The sequence below is a fragment of the Oryctolagus cuniculus genome, chromosome X (assembly GCF_051225735.1).
Source record: "Oryctolagus cuniculus isolate XC-2025 breed Fujian yellow rabbit chromosome X, ASM5122573v1, whole genome shotgun sequence".
NCBI classification, from domain to species: Eukaryota; Metazoa; Chordata; class Mammalia; order Lagomorpha; family Leporidae; genus Oryctolagus; species Oryctolagus cuniculus.
Window position 1 is genome coordinate 114,478,469 of NC_142888.1, and position 21,972 is coordinate 114,500,440.

Genomic DNA, 21,972 nt, shown 5'->3' on the forward strand with positions numbered 1-21,972 from the left:
ATGAGCTGCATAATTATGCTCTGTGTTATTTGATTGAAGTCTGCCTGTATAGTCAGCTTCTGTTCTCTCTCTACATGTCTCTCTCTCTCCCTGTCTCTGCCTCTGTTTCTGTCTCTCTCTTTTCCAAGTATTGTGTTAAGCTGTTTACACAGAGAAAACAGGAGAATCATTACCCAAGCCTTGTGAGATAAGTGCTGCTATTATCTTCATTTTATAGAAGCAGAAGCAAAGCAAAGACAGATTATTTATCCAAGTTCAAGTAAATATTGCACCTGTTCTATTAACTAAGACATTCCTGTCTCTCCCAAACACACATCGGGGGCTTGCTATATATGAGGTCAGAGAGGGCCTTGTTCATAAGGCACTCCACTCCTCTGAAGGTAGCAAAATATACCAGATCAAGGTCATTTGCATTGGGTTTCCAAGGGATGAGGAAGGATTTTTAGGCAGGAAGGCAGGAGAAGGGTGTTCTGTAAGAAGAAGATGCATGGGCAAAGATAGGTTTGCAGGAAAGAGCTGAGTCCAAGGTTGGGGAACTATAGAGCCTGCAGCGTAGAAAGTGCAAAGAGGTGAGATTTTCAAACTGGGTAGGGGCAGATCCTGAGGGGACTTGAATGCCAGTCTGGGGACTTGATACTGTATCTTGATATCCCTGTATATCTGTTGAAGATTTGTTTTACTATGAGCAATTTCAAAAATGCACAAATGTAATGAGAGTAATAAAATACCCTTCCAGGTTCCTATCACCCAAGGTTAACAATAAAAATTTTGCAATTCTTGCTTATTGATAGTTTTTAAGTAGGGCAAATATGATGAGGTTTATGATTTTTAGAAGCAGGGCTAGAACAAGGGTAGGTGGGTTGTTGGATGGAGGAAGAGCAGAAAGGTGACTGGCAGGACATACAAAGAGGATCTCAACAGGTCACACAGAGTCTGAGCAGAGACCCACAGGGAGGCAAAATTGACAATGGAGAGGAATAAGGACCAGGAGGTGTTGGGGAGATCTAGGATGAGCATAAGATTCTGACTTGGTTGATGGACTGGATGGAAATGGTGTCCCCTCCCCACTGCCTTTTTTTGGGATAGAGAGACAAGGCAGATGGTATAATCAACCCTCATGATGCTCTTTGGTTTTCAAGTCCTGCATTAGCTCTTAGATAATTTGTCTTTCTCTGCTAAGTCCGATTTTTATCTTCCCAAGGTTGAATGCTAAAAACTTGATCGTTTTTCCTGGAGAGTTTCTGTGATAATTGTTCACAATTATTAATTCCTAGCCTCATGCTGCTCACGATGCAGAATTCTGGGTGGCATGTACTTCCAAGCAGCTCTTTGTTAACACTTGATTGTTTTACTATCACTTGGGAGGCAGTTGAGTTGCTAGAAGAGGCCAGTCTTTCCTGACTTTTCAATGTGGTTCTCAGAGTGCCTTGGACCACTGGGATCTAGTGCAGGACAGGGAGAACACCTCTGGGAATGTATTAAAAGTGAGTGCCTCAGAGGCTTGGACTCATGGAGAGTGCAACTGTACACCTAGGCACTAGGAGGGTTGATGGGGAGTGCAAGAGCCTGGATGAGATAAGGTCCATGCAAGTGAGACCAAGCTATATGCAGGCGACAGTAACAAAAGCCAAAGAAGCATGGGGAAGTAAGTTGGTGTCATTATTCTGTACAGGGATATGTTTGAAGGTGGTTAACCATCAAGAGTTTGTTTCCTCTCTTCCTCCAGAGTTGAAGTCCTTGAATTTTTAAAATTTATTTTTATTTTGTATGTATCTCATAAATACAACATATGTACATAGTAATTCTTCCCACCATACCCACCCTCCCACCCGTTCTCATTCCCTGTTCCTGCTCCCTCTTCTGTTTTATACTAGAAAGAAAAATAAAAAGAAAGAAAGAAAAAGAAGAAGAAAAAGAATGAATGGAGTAAAGAAAACTAAGAGAAGTGTTTCTCAACAGTCTATACAAGGGCTGATCTATGTTATTGCTTCATGAAGGTGATTTTGCTTCCCCCCTTTCCTCTTTTCCCTTCCTTGTTCCCCTTTTTTTCTTTTTAGCAACTTATTTGTCTTTGAAGAAGAATCCAAGGAAGGTACAACTTTTGTGAGTTCTTAGACATAACTATTACTTATGAGACATAATAATATCTTCCTTTTAATATACTACATGGAAGTGATTCTTGAGAACAAATTTTACTATTAAGTTTCATGGTACAACTCTTTGGGGACAGAGATCCTGTGTGGGAAGTTAGTGCACAGTGACTCTTGTTTATTTAACAATTACCACTCTTATGTATGACATCAGTAATCTCCTAAGGCTCTTGACAAGAGCTGCCTCGGCTATGGAAGCCTTTTTTTTTAATTTTTAACTTTTATTTAATGAATATAAATTTCCAAAGTACAGCTTATGGATTACAATGGCTTCCCCCCCATAACGTCCCTCCCACCCGCAACCCTCCCCTTTCCCGCTCCCTCTCCCCTTCCATTCATATCAAGATTCATTTTCAATTCTCTTTATATACAGATCAGTTTAGCATATATTAGTAAAGATTTCAACAGTTTGCACCCACATAGAAACACAAAGTGAAAAATACTGTCTGAGTACTAGTTATAGCATTAAATCACAATGTACAGCACATTAAGGACAGAGATCCTACATGAGGAGTAAGTGCACAGTGACTCCTGTTGTTGACTTAACAAATTGACACTCTTGTTTATGGCATCAGTAATCATCCTAGGCTCTTGTCATGAGTTGCCAAGGCTATGGAAGCCTTTTGAGTTCACTGACTCTGATCATATTTAGACAAGGTCGTAGTCAGAATGGAAGTTCTCTCCTCCCTTCAGAGAAAGGTACCTCCTTCTTTGATGACCTGTTCTATGAAAGCCTTTTGGATCCACTAGCTCGATAAGAAGTTGTTGAATTTCAAAAACATCCAGGTATCAGCTAGACTGGATGTATTGGGGAGGGGGTAGAATTTGGGAGAATATGGATTTCTCTTCTAGCTCTGCAGGCTCTGATTCTGTGGGTCTTGGAAATGCCCTTCAGCTGATGAGCCTTATTAGATTTTGGGGAAGCTCTTTAGGATGAGACAGGGAAAATTTGGGATGATGGCTCAAAAGATCACCTAGTTCACTTTAAAAAAAACTAATTAATTTATTTGAAATGAAGATTTACATAGAGGCAGATGGAGGGAGGGAGGGAGGGATGGCGGGGAGAGAGAGAGAGAGAGAGAGAGGTCTTCCATGTGCTGGTTCACTCCCCATATGGCTGTAACGGCCACAGCTGCGTCGATCTGAAACAAGTAGCCAGGAGCCTCTTCTGGGTCTCCCAAGAATTGAACCATCTTCTATTGCTTTCCCAGAGTATAGCAGAGAGCTGGATAGGAAATGGATCAGCCAGGACTTGAACTGGTGCCCATATGGGATGCTGGCACTGCAGGTGGTGACTTTACCTGCTACGCCACAGTGCCAGGCCCCTAAACCATTTCCATACCTTCATAATTCAGTAGCAGCAGAGGAAGAATGTGATGCTAATATTAACGGCCCAGGGCACGAGGTTAAGAAAGTGTCCTAGGACCTAATGACAGGTTGCAACATCAGTCAACAGTGTGCCAACCTGACTTACCTTGTCATACCAACTACCCCAATTGATGCATCAACAGCCAAATGAGGGAAGTTGGAGGGCCCAATGTTCATTCAGGTATTGGTTGTAGTCTTTGAGTGCCTACCATGTGTCAAGAACTATGCTTATTTTATTGCGTTCATCCTTGACAAAACTCTGAAAGCTGGAGATTAATACCGAACTTTTTGAATCTAAAACAACATATATACCATTTAAAAAAAACTAAAAATTTACCCATTATATCGCTGCTAGCAATGCACATTTTGATTTCAAATGTGCTAAAATAAGAGAAAAAAATGTGCTTTACCATTGATGCAAGACAGTACCATCCCTGTCCTTAAAGAGAGGTTAGTAACCTATCCGTAGTTATACAGCAAGTAAGTGTTGGAGCTGAGAGTTAGAACCTAAACCTGTTCTAACTGGCTCCAAAACAGGAACATTTCCTAGGCTGCTTCAAGGAAGAGAACTTGGATACTCAATCCAGAAAAAAAATTTGAATTCAGATGAAAGGGCCCAGGAATTGCTTGAATTGTGTGAAGACAAATACAGTTGCAATGGTAATGGTTTCTTTTTGTAGGGCTGATAGTTCTCAAAGATGCTGAAATGACTAAATCAGCCACTCTAAATTCTAAGTCACACCCCTTTCTGATTAGCAAGTTCATACTAAGTCAGTGGGGAAAAATATGTGCTTTTGTTCTGGAGTACCTACCCATGGAGTGTTTTAAATTTCTCAGTGTTGTTACTCTGGTAGTATTCACTTTAGATTAACCTTTAGGGGTTGTGTTTGCAAAACTCAAATTAAACCAAGAACGACCTGGGTGTGAGCTAATATTGCTCATTTGTGAGCTTGGGCAGTACAGAAGGTCTGGATTTCAAAGCTATGTCTACTCAAATAAATTTATTTGTAAGAGAAAAATCAATGGAAGATAATTAAATTTATTAAAAATGAAGAGCAGAGACTTGATTTCTAGTCTTTTTTTTTTTACAGAAGATCTACTTAGTATTTACTAAGTAAAGATTTCAATGGTTTGCACCCATACAGACACATAAAGTATAGATTTCTAGTCTTAATTCAGTGGCTAATTTACCATGTAACTTCCTCTCTTGTGATCTCACTTCTGTAATCCACCAAATGAATGGATGGTAGTGGTGAGGTGTTTGGTAATTTCTAAGGATCTTCTCAGTTTATTACCTTTGATTCTATCTATTTTCTTTTAAAGATTAAAAAATCATTTAAAAATTCTTTGAGAGAACATTTTTAAAGGAATTTATTAATACGTTAGATTCTCAGGATCATAGCAAATGTATGATAATTACTACAACATGATTCTCATCAATTCTTATGTTAATGTGATATTAATACAATGAACAGATTCAGTGTAGTTCATAGATACAAGTCTAAGAATATAATGATTCGATGATTCAATCTACTTTCTAGCTGGGGTGTTATTAAAACTCCCAAAGCTAATCTGATCCAAATATTAAAAAACCAAAATATGAAATCTGCTTCTGCCAATGAAAGAGTAACTGAGATTAGATTTACTCTTCTACCTTGAACAACCAAAAAAGTGGGAAAATATATAAAATAATGTTTGTCAGATGTTGGAAAACAAGCAGTACATTCAAGTCTTTTGATGAATATTAGTGTATGCACATGAGGAAACTATACAAGCTGGTGGAAAGAACCACTCAAAAGGAGTAGGCGGAGTGGTTTCTAGAGCTTACACAAGGTTGGGAATACCTGTTTCTCAATAGTCAGTTTGCTCTGGTCCCATATAGCAAAGCTTGAAAGACAGCTTTGAAAGAATCAAATTATTTTGAAGTGACTGTACTACAAATTACACTGAGGTTCAACAATATTTAAATGAGTCCAGAAATATCTAGTATCCGATAAGATAAAGTTTGCAAAGTCTGAAATCCAATAAAATATTATAAGACATGCAAAGCAGGTAAATAAAACCTGTAATGAGAAAAATTCTTAAATAGAAACACACAGATGATAGGATTGGTAGATATGGACATCAAAATGACTTTTTCAAAAGCATACTTCACAATATTCAAGAAGGTAGACAAAACTATAGACATGTTGAAGAAATTAATGGAAGATATAAAGAAGACTCAAGTCTTATTTTTAGAGATCAAAAAACATAGTGTCAGATATAAAAAGTACACTTGATGTCATTATTAGTATGCCAGACACTACAGAAGAAAATATCAGTGAACTTAAAGATACTGCACCAGGAAATGTACAAATTGAAACAGGAAAATGGTAGACTAAATGAGTAGAGTAATAGCTGCGGGGGCAATGCCTAATGGCCTAAATATGCATAATGGACATCCCAGAAAGAAGTAGGGACTCAGAACCAAGATCTGAAGAAATAATGGTTGAAATTTTTCCAAATGTAGTAAAAACTATAAACCCACAAAACAAAGAACCTCAATAAGATGCAAGCATAAAAATACAAAAAACCTGTGTATACAAAGGCTGTTGATTTTTGTGCATTGATTTCATACCCTGCTACTTTGCCAAACTCTTCTATGAGTTCCAATAGTCTCTTAGTAGAGTTCTTTGGATCCCCTAAATAAAGAATCATATCATCTGCAAAGAGGAATAGTTTGACTTCTTCCTTCCCAATTTGTATCCCTTTAATTTATTTTTCTTGCCTAATGGCTCTGGCTAAAACTTCCAGTACTATATTGAATAGCAGTGGTGAGAGTGGGCATCACTGTCTGGTACCAGATCTCAGTGGAGATGCTTCCAACATTTCCCCATTCAATAGGATGCTGGCCGTGGGTTTTTCACAAATTGCTTTGATTGTATTGAGGAATGTTCCTTCTATACCCAATTTGCTTAGAGTTTTTATCATGAAAGAATGTTGAATTTTATAGAATGCTTTCCATGCATCTATTGAGAAAATCATATGGTTTTTCTTCTGCAGTTTGTTAATGTGGTGTATCACATTGAGTGATTTGTGAACGCTGAACCATCCCTGCATACCAGGGATAAATTCCACTTGGTCTGGGTGGATGATCTTTCTGATATGTTGTTGCATTCTATTAGCCAGGATTTTATTGAGGATTTTTGTGTCTATGTTCATTAGGAATATTGGTTTGTAATTTTTTTTCAATGTTGCATCTTTTTCAGGCTTAGGGATCAAGGTGATGCTGGCTTCACAGAAAGAATTTGGGAGGATTCCCTCTTTTTTGATTGTTCTGAGTAGTTTGAGAAGAATTGGAGTTAGTTCTTTTAATGTCTGATAGAATTCAGCAGCGAATCCATCTGGTCCTGGGCTTTTCTTTGTTGGGAGGGCCTTTATTACTAATTCAATTTCTGTCTCAGTTGTGGGTCTGTTTATGTTTTTTATGTCTTCATGGTTCAATTTAGGTAGGTTGTAAGTGTCCAGGAATCTATCCATTTCTGATAGGTTTCCCTGTTTGCTGGCATACAAGTCCTTGTAGTAATTTCTGATGATTCTTTTTATTTCTGTAGTGTCTGTTGTTACGTTTCCTTTTTCATCTCTGATTTTATTGATTTGGGTCTTTTCTCTTCTTTTTTTAGTTATTTGGGCCAATGGTGTGTCAATTTTTCTTTATTTTTTTCAAAACAACAGCTCTTTATTTGGCTGATCTTCTGTAATGCTTTTTGGATTCAATCCTGTTGATTGCTTCTCTAATTTTAATTATTTCTCTTCTCCTACGAGTTTTGGGTCTGGTTTGTTGCAGTTTTTCTAGTTCCTTGAGATGCATTGAAAGCTCATTTATCTGGTGCCTTTCCAATTTCTTGATGTAGGCACCTATTGCTATAAACTTTCCTCTTAATGTTTTTGCTGTATCCTGTAAGTTTTGATATGTTGTGTTGTTATCCTCATTTACTTCCAGAAAGTTTTCGATTTCTCTTTTGATTTCTTCTATGACCCAGTGTTCATTCAGTAGCATGTTGTTCAGACTCCATGTGTTTGCATATGCTCTAGGGATTCCTGAATTGCTAATTTCCAGCTTCACTCCACTGTGGTCTGAGAAGCTGCATGGTGTGATTCTAACTCTTTTGAATTTGCTGAGACTTGCTTTATGGCCTAGTATGTGGTCAATCCTAGAGAAGGTTCCATGCACTGCTGAGAAGAATGTGTATTCTCTAAGTGCAGGATGAAAAGTTCTGTAGATATCTGTTAGATCCATTTGGGCTGTAGTGTCGATTAAATCTTCTGTTTTCTTGCTGATCTTCTGTCTGGTTGATCTGTGTATTTCTGAAAGTGGAGTATTGAAGTCCCCCAATACTATTGTATTGGAGTCTAAGTCTCCCTTTAAGTCCCTTAACATATTTTTTACATAAACTGGTGCCCTGTAATTAGGAGCATATATATTTATAATAGTTACATCTTCATGTTGAATTGATCCCTTAATCATTATATAGTGCCCCTCTTTGTCTGTCTTAATAGTTTTTGTTTTAAAGTTTATTTTGTCTGATATTAAGATGGCTACACCAGCTCTTTTTTGGTTTCTGTTGGCATGGAATATCTTTTTCTAACCTTTCACTTTCAGACTGCATGCTTCTTTGTTGGAAAGATGTGTTTTTTGTAAGCAACAAATAGATGGGTTTTGTACCTTAATCCCTTCAGCCAGTCTGTGTCTTTGAACTGGAGAGTTGAGGCCATTAACATTCAATGTGACTATTGATAAGTAGTAACTTTGCCCTGCCATTTTCCCAAAGATATTTCTAATATATGCTTTGAACTTCCTGTGATCTTTTACTGGGAGGATTTCTTCTTTACCTTCTTTCATACTGATGGCCGTGTTTCTGTGTTTCTGTGTGCAACACATCTTTAAGCATCTTTTGCAGGGCTGGACAATTGGTGACAAATTCTTTCAATTTCTGTTTGCTATGAAAGTTCTTTATTTCACTTTCATTCACAAATGAGAGCTTTGCAGGATATAACATTCTGGGCTGGCAGTTTTTTTCTCTTAGTACTTGGGCTATGTCCCTCCATTCCGTCCTAGCCTTTAGGGTTACTGATGAGAAGTCTGCTGTGAGTCTGATTGGAGATCCTCTGAGAGTAATCTGACGTTTCTCTCTTGCACATTTTAGGATCTTTTCTTTCTGTTTCACTGTGGTGCATTGGAATACAACATGTCGTTGTGAGGATCTCTTTTGATCATGTTTATTGGGGTTCTATTTCACAAAAATCAACAGCCTTTGTATACACAGCCAATGCCACGGCTGAGAAGCAACTTCTAAGATCAATCCCATTCACAGTAGCTACAAAAACAATCAAATACCTTGAAATAAACTTAACCAAAAACGTTAAAGAACTCTACGATGAGAATTACAAAATCTTAACGAAAGAAATAGAAGAGGATACCAAAAAAAAAAAAAAATGGAAAAATCTTCCATGCTCTTGGATTGGAAAAATCAGTATAATCAAAATGTCCATTCCTGCAGGCGCCGAGGTTAACTAGGCTAATCCTCTGCCTAGCAGCACCGGCACACCAGGTTCTAGTCCTGGTCGGGGCGCCGGATTCTTTCCCGGTTGCCCCTCTTCCAGGCCAGCTCTCTGCTGTGGCCAGGGAGTGCAGTGGAGGATGGCCCAAGTACTTGGGCCCTGCACCCCACGGGAGACCAGGATAAGTACCTGGCTCCTGGCTTCGGATCAGCGCGGTGCGCCGGCCGCAGCGCACTGGCCTCGGCGGCCATTGGAGGGTGAACCAACGGCAAAAGGAAGACCTTTCTCTCTGTCTGTCTCTCTCTCTCACTGTCCACTCTGCCTGTCAAAAAAATAAATAAAAAAGTCCATTCCCGAAAAACAATTTATAGATTAAATGCCATACATACCAATCAAAATACCAAAGACATTCTTCTCAGATATGGAAAAAATGATGCTGAAATTCATATGGAGATACAGGAGACCTCGAATAGCTTAAGCAATCTTGTACAAGAAAAACAAAACCAGAGGCATTACGATACCAGATTTCAGGACAGACTGCAGACAGCATGGTACTGGTACAGATACAGATGGACAGACCAATGGAACAGAATAGAAACACCAGAAATCAATCCAGACATCTACAGCCAACTCATATTTGATCAAGGACCTAAAACCAATTCCTGGAGCAAGGACAGTCTATTCAACAAATGGTGCTGGGAAAACTGGATTTCCACATGCAGAAGCATGAAGCAAGACCCCTACCTTACACCTTACACAAAAATCCACTCAACATGGATTAAAGATCTAAATCTAAGACCTGACACCATCAAATTATTAGAGAACATCAGAGAAACCCTGCAAGATATAGTCACAGGCAAAGACTTCTTGGAAAATACCCTGGAGGTACAGGCAGTCAAAACCAAAATTAACAATTGGGATTGCATCAAATTGAGAAATTTCTGTCCTGCAAAAGAAACAGTTAGGAAAGTGAAGGGGCAACCGAAAGACTGAAAAATATTTGCAAACTATGCAACCGATAAAGGATTAATAACCAGAATCTACAAAGAGATCAAGAAACTCCACAACATCAAAACAAACAACCCACTTAAGAGATGGGCCAAGGACCTCAATAGACATTTTTCAAAAGAGGAAATCCAAATGGCCAACAGATACATGAAAATATGTTCAGGATCACTAGCCATCAGGGAAATGCAAATCAAAACCACAATGAGGTTTCACCTCACCCTGGTTAGAATGGCTTACCTACAGAAATCAACAAACAACAAATGCTGGCGAGGATGTGGGGAAAAAGATATCCTAATCCACTGCTGGTGGGAATGAAAACTGGTCAAGCCACTATGGAAGACAGTTTGGAAATTCCTCAGAAACCTGAATATAATCATACCATACAACCCAGCCATCCTTCTCCTTGGAATTTACCCAAAGGAAATTAAATTGGCAAACAAAAAACTGTCTGCACCTTAATGTTTATTGCAGCTCAATTCACAACCTAAATGCCCATCAACAGTAGACTGAATAAAGAAATTATAGGACATGTACTCTATAGAATACTATACAGTAGTAAAATGTAGTAGAATGTAATTCTAGTAGTAGTAGAATGAAATTCAGTCATTTGCAATAAAATGGAGGAGTCTAGAAAGCATCACGTTGAGTGAAATAAGCCAGTCCAAAGGGACAAATATCATATGTTCTCCCTGATCGGTGACAATTAACCAGGCACCAAAAAGGAAACATGGTGAAGTGAAATGAAAACTTTGAGAAACAATGACTTGATCAGCCCTTGTCCTGACTGTCGATGAACAACTTAATACTTTATGCCTTTTAGCTTTTTTTGTTCTACTTAATACTATTGGTACAATTATTCTTAGGTGTTTGAATTTAACTGAAAAATGATCCCTGTTAAATATAAGAGTAGGAATAAGAGAGGGAGGAGTTGTACAATTTGGCACATGCTCAATCTGACTTTCCCCAAATGGTAGAGTTCGAAATGTGCCAGGGGATTCCAATACAATCCCATCGTGTTGGCATGTACCAATGCCATCTCACTAGTCCAAGTGATCAGTTTTAGTCCACATCTGACCATAATGATAGGTCTAAGAGTCAAAGTGATCACATAAATAAGACTAGTGTCTGCTAATAGTAACTGAATTAATTAAAAATGAGAGAACAATCCAACATGGGAAGCGGGATACACAGCAGACTCATAGAATGGTAGATGTCCTAAACAGCACTCTGGCCTTAGAATCAGCCCTTAAGGCATTTGGATCTGACTGAAGAGCCCATGAGAGTATTTTAGGCATGGAAAGCCAAGACACTCTGGCAAAACAAAGCAAAACAAAAACAAAAATAAAACAAAAATAAATCAACAACAAACCTAAATGAAAGATCTCTGCAAGTGAGATCCCAGCAGAAAGAACGGGCCATCAAAGAAGGAGGTACCTTTCTCTGAAGGGAGGAGAGAACTTCCACTTTGACTATGACCTGGTCTAAATAAGATCGGAGTCGGCGAACTCATAAGGTTTCCATAGCCTTGGCAGCTGATGACAAGAGCCTATGGTGATTACTGATGCCATAAACAAGAGTGTCAATTGTTAAGTCAACAACAGGAGTCACTGTGCACTTACTCCCCATGTAGGATCTTTGTTCTTAATGTGTTGTACAATGTAAATTAATGCTATAGCAAGTACTGAAATAGTATTTTGTACTTTGTGCTTGTGTGTAGGTGCAAACTGTTGAAATCTTTTCTAAATATATACTAAATTGATCTTCTGTATATAAAGATAATTGAAAATGAACTTGATATGAATGGAATGGGAGAGGGAGTGGGAGATGGGATGGTTGCGGGTGGGAGGGAAGTTATGGGGGGGGGAGAAGCCACGGTAATCCAAAAGTTGTACTTTGGAAATTTATATTTATTAAATAAAAGTTAAAAAAGAAAAAAATACAAAAACCATCCAATGCACTTTTTAAAAAAGATTTATTTATTTTTTTGAAAATCAGAGTTACACAGAGAGAGTAGAGGCAGAGAGAGAGAGAGAGAGAGAGAGAGAGAGAGAGGGAGAGGTCTTTCATCTGCTGGTTCACTCCCCAGATGTCTGCAATGGCCAGAGCTGTGCCAATCCGAAGCCAAGAGCCAGGAACTTCTTCCAGGTCTCCCATGTGGGTACAGGGGCCTAAGGACTTGGGTCATGCTCTACTGCTATTGCAGGCCACAGCAGAGAGCTGGATCGGAAGAGGAGCAGCCGTGACTAGAACCGGCGCCCATATTGGATGCTGGCTCTTCAGGCCAGGGTGGTAACCCACTGTGCCACAGTGCTGGCCCCATCCAATGCACTTTCATAGTACCTATAGTTTCCCCATAAATCAGCATGATATATTTGGTATATGTTTGCACAAACCACAACTGTCATATACTGCTTTTGGAATGGAAAACAGTACAAGCACATTCAACAACATTTTGGGCAGTTTCAAAATTGGTAAACACCCACCTATGTATCACCCAAGTGTCTTACTCCCTTGAGAAATAAAAACATTTGCCCATATAAAGATTAGGTGAATGTTTAGAACATCTTTATTTGAAATAGATGAAAAATTTGGGACTGGCATTGTGGCACAGCAAGTTAAGGCCTGTGAAGCTGGCATTCCGTAACTGATGGTTGCTCTTCTTCCAATTCAGTTCCCTGCCGATGCACCCTGGGAGGCAGCTTATGATAGCACAAGTACTTGAGCCGGTGCTATCCACCTGAGAGACTGGGAAGTAGTTCCTGGTCCTAGCTTCAGCCTGTCCCAGCCCTGGCTGCTGTGGTCATTGGAGAGTGAACCAGATGATGGAAGATCCCTCTCTCTCTCTCTCTCTCTCTTGTGTGTGTGTGTGTTTGTGTCTACTTCTCTGTTGCTCTGCGTTTCAAATACATATTTTCTCCCATTCTATTGGTTGCTTCTTCATTTTTGTGATTGTTTCTTTTGCAGTGCAGAAGCTTCTCAATTTGAAATAAATAAATCTTTAAAAAAAACTCTTAACAAACTTAATGCCTAACAACAGGTAAATAATATATCCACACACCGGAGTACTATTCAGCTGGAAAGGAGAACAAATTATTATTATTTTTTGACAGGCAGAGTGGACAGTGAGAGAGAGAGACAGAGAGAAAGGTCTTCCTTTTGTCGTTGATTCACCCTCCAATGGCCGCCGCGGCCGGCACGCTGCGCCAATCCGATGGCAGGAGCCAGGTGCTTATCCTGGTCTCCCATGGGGTGCAGGGCCCAAGGACTTGGGCCATCCTCCACTGCACTCCCTGGCCACAGCAGAGAGCTGGCCTGGAAGAGGGGCAACCGGGAAAGAATCCGGCGCCCCGACCAGGACTAGAACCCGGTGTGCCGGCGCTGCAGGCGGAGGATTAGCCTATTGAGCTACGGCGCCGGCCAAGAATAAATTATTAATATACACAACATGGATGAATCTCAAAATAGTTATGCTCAATGAAAGAAATCAAACAAAAATAGTACATGTCACATAATTCCACTGATGAAAAATTCCAGAAATTCACTTATCTAAAGTGACATAAAGTAGATCAAAGGTTGCTTTGGAATGAGGGAAGAAATGAAGTGAAGGGAATGAATTGCAATGGGTCATGAAGAATTATTTGAAGGTGATACAAGTATCCATTACCTTGATTGTGATTATGATTTCTTGAGTAAATACCTACATTAAATTTCATCACATGGTATTCTTCAGTTTAATTGACATATATTTTACCTAAATAAAAATATAGAAAAGTAAACATGGAATAGAAAACCCCAGATTTTGCATGTCCAGGATCCCATTCCCAGTATCGTTACAATTTTAGTATGTGTGCTGCTGAAGCAAGCACCCCATTCTTAGTATTACAACAATAGCTTTTCCCTACTGGGATCTGCAAGCCTCCCAGCAACTTGTCTTGGAACTCATCAGTCCACCCATGTATTCTAGTAATCAGGCTCCTACCTCTGTGTTCCCTCTGTGGTTGGACCACAATGTAGGCTCTTCCCAAATGCTTGTAGAATTATGTCCATCACCTTACAGCAGGCAAAGAGCCTCAGTTACTGAGAAATTATACATGGCTTAGCACTTGACCTCCCCTAGCTCATTTAATGACTGCTGTGAGATAGATGCATTCATTAGCCTTGTTTTATGAATGGGGAACCAAAAGCTCAGAAAGGAGCAATGATTTAGAGTCATTTTGCAGTGGGCAGGGTTAAAATTTGAATTTAAGATTGATTGACTTTAACCTAAATGCTTAATGTCACACTATTTTGCTTCTGTAGCCTCAGAATTTCTTTAAATGTGTCACTGATATGCAAGGAACTTTATACAACTTGCTTCATCCAATTATTCAACATTTTTTGAGGTGGATATTGTTAATATTTATTTTATATATGAGAAAATTGAGCACAAATAAGCTGAATAATTTGTGCAAGGTCACAAAATTGCATGTAGATAACTTCTGAGTCCACTCTCTACAGCTATTTCATTTACTGTCAACTCCCAGGGCAGGAAAGTCTCAAATTCTCTCATCTTGAAACCCCACTTAATCTTGAGTCAACTTGCCCCAAGACTCCAGAGGTTCAGATCATGACTTTGGTGCAGTATCAGCTGCCAGGAACATTGGAACTTCTTACATCATTCCAGAACATGCATTCATTGAGTGGAAGGCCTGGGTGGTTAAAACTGACATATTGCTAATTATATTGAATGCTCAAATTATCAAACACTTTAAACCTTCCCTATCCCTGCCTTAAATATCATGGTGTACAGAGTTTTTGAAGGTTAATTTATATTTTCGTCATTGAATTGAGATGTTTGGAAGTTTGACTTCATGAAATAGTATAAGCCCTATGACTGATGATGGCTAAGAATGAGAAAAGAGCCCTGGAGCCAGGGGCTTAACCAAAGAAAGTGATTCATCAAGTGTGTTCAGGTGCTTTGCTTGAACTTTTGGTGTTGCTTGTTGGCTGCAGAGATGCTGCCAAAATGCCTCAAATTATATTCTACAGGAAATAGAAAATATTTCTGCCATGCTTGGATATCAGCATTGGGGGGGGGGACCAACTTTTTTTAGGACAAACAGCAATGATCATATGTGTTCCTGATTTTTTACTCACCAAAATAAAAAGGGTAGTACTTTTTTGAATCAGCACATGGGAAATTTTTCAAGAGGAGTGTTCTTCAGACAGTCCCAGTTTGAGAGCTGTGGAATATTCAGGAATTTTTCAAGTAACAGTTAAAATTAAATTATGTAAAATTATAGTTCAATGAATTACCTTAAAAAGATGATAAATGCTCAAAACACATCACTTCCAAATTATTTCCTTACATTTGATTACTACCCTTAACCCTGGAGTCATTTCCATCCACTGTATGTGTTTGGTGCAAATACTCCACAATTGTGAGCTGTAACACAGTTCTTTTTAATCTCAGCTTCACTGGCAGCTCACTGATTGCTTGAAAACAGTCAAGTGAGTCTTTTCACCATGGAAAGCACCAAACACCACAAATTGGAGACTTTGTGGTTTTTGAGATCCAGGTATTAAAACACTTACTAACACACCACTGTCTGCAGAACATTATTTTTGATAGCATTTTATTGAGATATAATCCCGATGGCATACATCTTGGCTATTTAAGGTGTATGATTGATTTGATTTTTAATATACTTATAGATATGCACAACCATCACCACAGTCAGTTTTAGAAGATTTTATGACCTCATTCTCTCTGTCTCTCTCTCTCACTGTCCACTCTGCCTGTCAAAAAAAAAAAAAGATTTTATGACCTCAAAAAGAAACCTGGTACCATTTAGTTAATACCTACCTTTATCCCCATGTCCCCTACCCATGGAAATTGCTATTCTACTTTCTATCTCTATGGATCTACTTATTCTGGGAATTTTACAGAAATGGAATCATACAGTCACGTGATCTTTTGTGGATGGCTTCTTTTGTGGAGTGTAGGGTTCTGAAAGTCTATCCATGTTGTGACCATGTACCATTCCTTTACTCCCTTTTATGATTGAATGATATTTAATTGGATGGCTATACTTCCTTTTGCTTATCCATTCACCACATGTTGAAATTTGATCTGGTTTGACTTTTTGGATATTGTTGATAGTGCTGCTATAAGCATTCATATATGAGAGGGTCTTCAAACAACCCATGAAAAATGCCTATTAAGAAAAAACTATGTGGGCCGGCGCCGCGGCTCACTAGGCTAATCCTCTACCTAGCGGCGCCAGTACACCGGGTTCTAGTCCCGGTTGGGGCGCCGGATTCTGTCCCGGTTGCCCCTCTTCCAGGCCAGCTCTCTGCTGTGGCCCAGGAGTGCAGTGGAGGATGGCCCAGGTGCTTGGGCCCTGCACCCCATGGGAGACCAGGAGAAGCACCTGGCTCCTGGCTCCTGGCTTCGGATCAGCGTGGTGTGCCGGCCGCAGCGCACTGGCCGCGGCGGCCATTGGAGGGTGAACCAACGGCAAAGGAAGACCTTTCTCTCTGTCTCTCTCTCTCACTGTCCACTCTGCCTGTCAAAAAAAAAACAAAAAACAAAAAAACAAAGTATGGATTTCAAAAAATTTTGCACCAAAATAAACCTAACTTTTAATTGCATTTTCCACAAACTTTTTGAGTACTTTTGCATAATTTTTGTTTGAACACCTGTTTCCAATTCTTTTGGATATATGCCTAAGAGTAGAATTGCTGGGTCATACAGTGTTTCCATTTAACTTATTGAGGATCTGCCAAATTGTATTCCACAACACCTGTACCATTTTAGTTGTCCATCTGCAAAGTATGAGGGATCTGATTTCTCCACATCCTCACCAATCCTTGTTAGCTTTCATTTTTTTTAAAATTATAGCCATCTTAGTGGGTGCGAAGTGGTATCTTATTATGATTTTTATTTATGTTTCCCTACTGACTAATGATGTTAAGCATCTTTTTATATGCTTATTGCTTTTTATACGTCTTCCTTGGAGAAATGTCTACTTAGGTCAGTGCACTGAACACTTGGTGTATATCTTTAATCCTCATAAGAACATTACAAAGTAAAGTGTATGTCATGATTCCTCTCTTAACAGCTGAAGCAACTGAGACTCAAAAAGATTAAGATTAGTGCTTAACTTGTACCTGGATAGAAATGGAATTGGGATTTGCATGTGTCTGGCTTCAAAAATCCATGCACACTTCATTATCCCACATTTAAAAAATATTTATTTAAAAGGCAGAGAGAGAAAGAGAGAGAGAGAGAGGGAGAGAACAAGAGAGAGCACTTCCATCTGTTGATTTACTCCCCAAATGGCCACAACAGCCAGGTGCCATGAACTCCATTCTGGTTTCCCACATAGTGTCAGGGGCCCAAGTACCTGGATAATCTTTTCTACCTTCCCATATGCATTATCAAGGAGCTGGATTGGAAGTGGAGCAGCTGAGGCTTGAACCGACACTCTGATATGGGATGCTGGTGCTGCATGGGATGGCCTAACCCACTGTGCCACAACAATGGCTCCACATCACACTGTTTTTAAGACTTTTGATCTAGCAGATGATGTTTAAAGGCTAATATTTTTTTTTCCAGTGGCTGTGGTCCTTAATAAAGTTTTCTTGTCTTTGCTCCATCTTTGGGCCTACATGTCCTCATCTCTCAAAGAAGAAGTGTGAGTTGGATGACCTAAAGTATTACATTGGTCTAATAGCAGATTTGGACCTTTCATTCTGGATGCAGAAATCCTAAGGATTTGTACAAAGGAGGCTTGATTGCTCAGTGTGTTATTTTGAGTGGTTAATCGGTTTCTTTTTCTCAGTGCATTATGTTACACTTGCCTACACTGATGCTCACCTGCTACTTTTCAGCCCACTCACACAGCCTCTCAGCATCTTTCTGCAGTTTAATCTAAAGAACTTAACATATTACTACCAAGAAGGTTTGGGTGTTGCCTGGAAACCTGAAGTTTTTACTAGGCTGAGTCTCTTTTCACATAAATTTTGCATAAGTCTAATAAGACAGATTCCTCCACCAGTCTGTGGGGAGGCCATACTGTCTACACTTGTCTCCCCAAATTATGTCAGGATTAGCTTTCTATTTACCTTCCCAAAGTTAATTGCTTGTTTGCTAATAGATTGATTATGTATAGAGTCCTTTTGTGCAAATTCTTGGCCAATTAGTCATCAAGTCCATACTTTGTTATCAAAATCATGTTTTGGCTGGCGCCGCGGCTCACTAGGCTAATCCTCTGTCTTGCGGCGCCGGCACACCGGGTTCTAGTCCCGGTCGGGGCGCCGGATTCTGTCCCGGTTGCCCCTCTTCCAGGCCAGCTCTCTGCTGTGGCCAGGGAGTGCAGTGGAGGATGGCCCAAGTCCTTGGGCCCTGCACCCCATGGGAGACCAGGATAAGTACCTGGCTCCTGGCTTCGGATCAGCACAGTGCGCTGGCCGCAGTGCGCTGGCCGCGGCGGCCATTGGAGGGTGAATCAACGACAAAAGGAAGACCTTTCTCTTTGTCTCTCTCTCTCACTGTCTACTCTGCCTGTCAAAAAATAAAAAAAAATTAAAAAAATCATGTTTCTTAGCCTCTTCCCTAGAGTCTTGTAGGACCCTACTTTATGAATAGGACTCATATTGGTGATATTCCAGCCTTTGTCATGGGGGCTGTTGGTAAGGATAGGCAGTACTTTCTGGCCTAGTTTTGTGGGGACATTTTCTCCTGAGTCCCAGTAAAGGGTCCTCATTTAGTCTATTCCTTAGGCCTTGGACATCTAAGACATTTGACACTATCTGGTCTAGTGGTACCATACTTCCCATAGGGCTGGGGAATAGGCAACTCAATGATATTCAGTTTGGTATATTCACTCCCTGTCCTCTCAAGTATGTCTTTTATCTTAGATGATTATCTGGGATAAATTTTTTCCCCACTGATTGCCTTACTGGCAGCTCTCTAGACTATATCTCAGCAGCCTCTTGGCCTTGGCTTTCAGATGCTTCATCTAGTTGCTCTGCAGTTGCCTTTGTGTCTCTTTTTTTTTTTTTGACCTTATGTAGTTTTATATTTTTAACTTTTATTTAATACATATAAATTTCCAAACTTCAACTTTTGGATTAAGGCAGAAGATCAACTTAGTGTTTACTAAGTAAAGATTTCAACAGACTGCACCCACACAGACCCTTTGTGTCTCTTGATAGTCAGTTTGCCTCTATCCTTCTACTATGGGGACCGCCTTTGTTCCCTTTGAGACACATTTCCATTCAGAGAAAGAGACTTTACCACAATTCTTGCTTCTCTCACTCAGCTACTTAGCTGCTCAAAGATGGTTATTTCAAGGTTTCTGTTATTTTAGATTTTCTTGGCACACCCTGGATTTGCAAAAAAATTGTTTTAAACTGTCTACAAGTCTCTTGTGGTTATTGACTTATTTAGACCTTTCAATTTATTTTTGACTAATATTTGCATTTGCTTGGGTTCCTTTTGCTCAAATGAAGTAAATATGCATGTGGTGAATTTCTTGGAGTTTCTCTTTCCCACTGGCCTTGGTTATGGTGGTATCAGTATTTTTGAGGGTTTCATTCACAATTATCTAGTAAATAAGTAACTGAATAGACCTCCATCTTCCATAGGATCCATGGTATATGAAGAAGATTAAAAGAAGCCAATGGGTGCTACATGATCATCTGTGGTATCAGAGATTCTGGTTTCTAGGTTGTCTCAGACATTGTCTTAGTTTGGGCTGTTATAACAAAGTGCCATAGACTGAATGGCACTTTGTATTTCTTACAGGTTTGGAGGTTGAAGTGTGAAATTGGTATGTCATCATGACTGGGCTCTGATGAGGAGCTTCTTCTGAATTGCATACTGCTGTCTTCTCATTATAACATCAGATGGTGGAAAGAGAGATTGGGAGCTCTCTGAGCTCCCTTTTATAAGCAACCTAATGCTATTCGTGAGGGCTCTACCCTTGTGACATAATTATCTCTCAAATGCCCCACCTCCTAATACCATCATGTTGGAAGCTAGGATTTCACCATCTGAATTATAGAGGAACACAAACATCCAACATGTGTTATAAGAATAAGGCAATTTCCCCTATCTCAACTTAATTTCCTCATTTTAATGATGGAACAGGCCTACATGAAGGACAAGGATGTACAAATGTGGTCCCAATTGTTCAGTTTCAATCATTACCTTTTCTTTCTTTTTTTTTTTGACAGGAAGAGTGGACAGTGAGAGAGAGAGACAGAGAGAGAGAGAGAGAGAGAGAGAGAGAGAGAGAAAGGTCTTCCTTTGCCGTTGGTTCACCTTCCAATGGCCGCTGTGGCCAGCGTGCTGTGCCGATCCAATGGCAGGAGCCAGGTGCTTATCCTGGTCTCCCATGGGGTGCAGGGCCCAAGGACTTGGGCCATCCTCCACTGCACTTCCCTGGCCACAGCAGAGAGCTGGCCTGGAAGAGGGGCAACCGGGACAGAATCCGGCGCCCCGACCGGGACTAGAACCTGGTGTGCTGGCGCCGCAAGGCGGAGGATTAGCCTAGTGAGCCACGGTGCTGGCTCTCAATCATCACCTTTTCAATGTGCATTATTATCCATAAATAAGGAGCTGGATTCAGATTGGCTTAGTCTTGGGAAAATTATTGTATCCCTCTAATAGTTAATGCTTGGACTCTGGATTCAGATTTGGGTTGGTGGCTGGGACTGGGATGTGTGGCTTAGAGAAAATGATCCTGAAATAGCATCCCCAGTTCCACCATCACATGCACAATAGCTTAACAAAACCCATATACCCATCACCCAGCTTAAGTAATTGCTAACTCATGGCCAATCTTGGTTCATTCCTGTACTCTGGTTCTCTAACAGTTTCCACAGTGGGCTTGGGAGTACTGTTGACCAGGCTTAGGGTTTTTTGAGAACAGTGATTTTTAAGTTTTTTGTTTCTTTTTGGATTAGGAACTGCTTTGATATTTTGATAAAAGGTAGGGACCCTGGCTATGGAAAAGTACTTGGTATGCATGTACATTCACACACACACACACACAAATCTGAACCTATTGCAGGTGTTCCAAAGATCTATGGAAGCAATCCAAAGAGCATGGGATCTAGAGACCCCTGATTGGTAACCCCTGCCCTAAAAGATGTCTTCTGAGCTGCAATGAACTCACTGTCTTCTTCTACAGCTTGATTATGCTCTAGACTCATGGATTCTAGTCTAGTGGGGGATTAACAAACTGACAGAATTGATCAGAGCCTTAAATGTTTCTGGAAGGAGCCACTGTCTCTTGGACAAGAATTCTATAACTGAAAAGTTGTGCTAGGCCTTAACAACAATAAAACAGGAAGAAATAGGTCCAAATGAATGCATTCTCATAGCATCTCAGGTCAGGGAGCTTTCTTTGGTGGGAGGGGTGCTGGTAGATGTGGAATGGCTGGGAATTGCTTCTAAGGGTAGCAAATGGGAAGAAAATTCCATTGCTTTCTTTTATACCAGCCAAAGTTTATGAAAAAACATATAAAGATAAAGGAAAATGCTCAATTGAGGAGGAAGTATGCTGAGATGCAAAGCAGTTATTTTAGTGAGTATAAAGAACTTGTGGGTGAAATGAATAGACTTAGAAAGCCAATGGCCTAGAAAAGAAGTGAGCCTAAGAAAAAGCAAATGGTAGAGGAGAACGAATGTTCTTGGAGACAGCTTCTCTCACTCTGATGTCTTATTTCTTGGTGCAGATGTCGTGATTTCATGTAGAAGAGCTTGTTTGTTCATATCATGAAGGTGTGGGAGAATGTGGGAGGGATACTGAGATCCAGAGAGTAAAGATTCAAAAGAGCTGGGCAAAGGGCACTGAGGTGTTGTAGGGTGTGGGCAGATCCATCATGCATATAATCAAACTTGGTTAATTTT